The sequence below is a fragment of the Saccopteryx bilineata genome, chromosome 3, assembly GCF_036850765.1.
Source record: "Saccopteryx bilineata isolate mSacBil1 chromosome 3, mSacBil1_pri_phased_curated, whole genome shotgun sequence".
NCBI classification, from domain to species: Eukaryota; Metazoa; Chordata; class Mammalia; order Chiroptera; family Emballonuridae; genus Saccopteryx; species Saccopteryx bilineata.
In genome coordinates, this window is record NC_089492.1 from 308,358,110 (window position 1) to 308,360,097 (window position 1,988).

The 1,988-nt window shown below is 42.8% G+C and overlaps 1 pseudogene; it reads right to left on the minus strand.

Annotated features, from left to right (window-relative positions):
• Positions 1 to 212: 212 nt before the first annotated feature.
• LOC136330178 (ataxin-10 pseudogene) lies at positions 213 to 1,788 on the minus strand (annotated as a pseudogene).
• Positions 1,789 to 1,988: the final 200 nt, after the last annotated feature.

Here is a 1,988-nt window from a genome sequence, read left to right on the forward strand (position 1 = left end):
TCTCAAATTAATTAACTGGAACTGAGTCTTGCCAATGTTCTGGAAAGGCAACAGGGATGAAAACAGATGGAGGGAATTAATCACAGACAGAACTAACTGCCCAGGTACCCGCAGAGCTCTTGAAGGCCCATGGGAAGAGGAAATCAGAAGGAACTCGGCTGACTCAACACCCGAAAGGACAAATGGAACTGCTGCAAACACTCACATCTCCACCAGGCTTCCACAACGTGTTTATTATTTTCTGGTACGGTATGTACAATCTATGACTTCATGCACATGTTATCCACGGGGACAAAGCACAGCAGACAGATACAGTGTTTTAAGTAGATAGCTTTTTAAATCACAGAATATTTATGAACTTTCACTTTTAAGCTTAAACACATTTAACTCTATTATCTAAAAGCCTCAAGAGTTCCCAAATTTGTACTTAATCATCAAACACTTGCCATTTCACATGCTGCCAAAGACGAAAAATCCATGGAACAGACTCCAGTCAGATATTCAAATGGAGAGTTCACTCACAATGGAGGGGTGTCATTGGTAGATTTCAGAGTCAGATTGTCACCCCTCTTCTCCACTTCAGAACCCCTGTTTTACAAATATGGATGCATCATCCAAGATCAAGGGGCTGCCATTCACCTCACTGACCTTGTCTCAGTTATCTTTCTTTCCTTCTTCCTTTCTTACTTTATTAATTCTGAGAGATAGAGAGAGGCAGGGACAGAGACAGGAACGTCAAGCTGCTTTGTATGTGCCCTGACCAGGGACTGAACCCACAACTTTGTCCTTTCGGGAGGACACTCTTAGCTTCAAGCTAACTGGCCAGGGCAGTTAGCTTTATTCTTGCAACACATATTTCCAATCAAACAAATGTGATAAGGCTAAAATCCCTTAGCAATATTTGAGATGTCACCTTCCACTTTTATGCAACCACTGGTATAAAGGTGTGAATCAGTCATAAAAGATCAATCAGTCTTGCCCTGGCAGGGTAGCTCAGTTGGTAGACCACTGTCCTGACATGCCAAGGTTGCAGGTTCAATCCTTGGGCAGGGCACATACAAGAATCAACCAATGAATGCATAAAGAAGTGGAACAACATCTATGATCCTCTCTCTCTCTTTCTCTCTCTCTTCCTTTCTCCCTCTAGAAAAATCAATAAATAACAAATTTAAAAGCGGTCACTTTTTCCGGCAAGCCATGATAAACCTGTAGATAGCCGAGCAGGTCAGTATTAGTCATTTGTCACAGGATGGCAGGAAGGCTACTTGTAGCCAGTACCTCCCCATGGTCAGTGTGCCTCTCCGAGGTCAGTTTTAGCACAATCTCGCACTGATCCACACAGGTGCTTGCAATCAACTCAGCATAGCCCAAAAACACAGGGACGCCACCCTTGGTCAGAGGCTCATCCATCCCCCACCATTTTGGCCATTATAAGGCCTAACAACGTAGCCGTTTCTTGACTGCTCATTTGGGCAAATGTGGTTTTTCCAGTTCCAGGCTTTTCAGAAAATGGTCAGTCATAGTCCAGAATGGCCATTCTGACTCAGGCTGCCTTTGGCGACCTTCTGTGACATCACTTGCAAAACTGAGGTTGTCTTCCAGTTCTTTCTCTCTTTGAGAAATCAGTGAAGCATAGGCAACAATATTTTCTTGGTCTGGATGAGTTGGGCAACACAAACAGAGTTCCAGGAAAGCATGCACCCAAATGAGAGGCTGGGGATCCTCAGTTTGTGAGGCAGTGTCACCTAAAAACTTCACACAATACAAAACACAAGTGATGGGCGCACAACACAATCAACAGTTCAAATGCTATAGAAATGTTTACCCGACACCTATGTACTCTTATTGATCGATGTCACCCCTTTAAATATAAACACAAGTGATGTATTAGAGAATTGTACACCTGAAACATATAATTTTATTAGCCATCATCATCCTGATAAATTCAATAAAAAAGAGATAAAAGTGAAGTGCTTACCAGGGTGTGA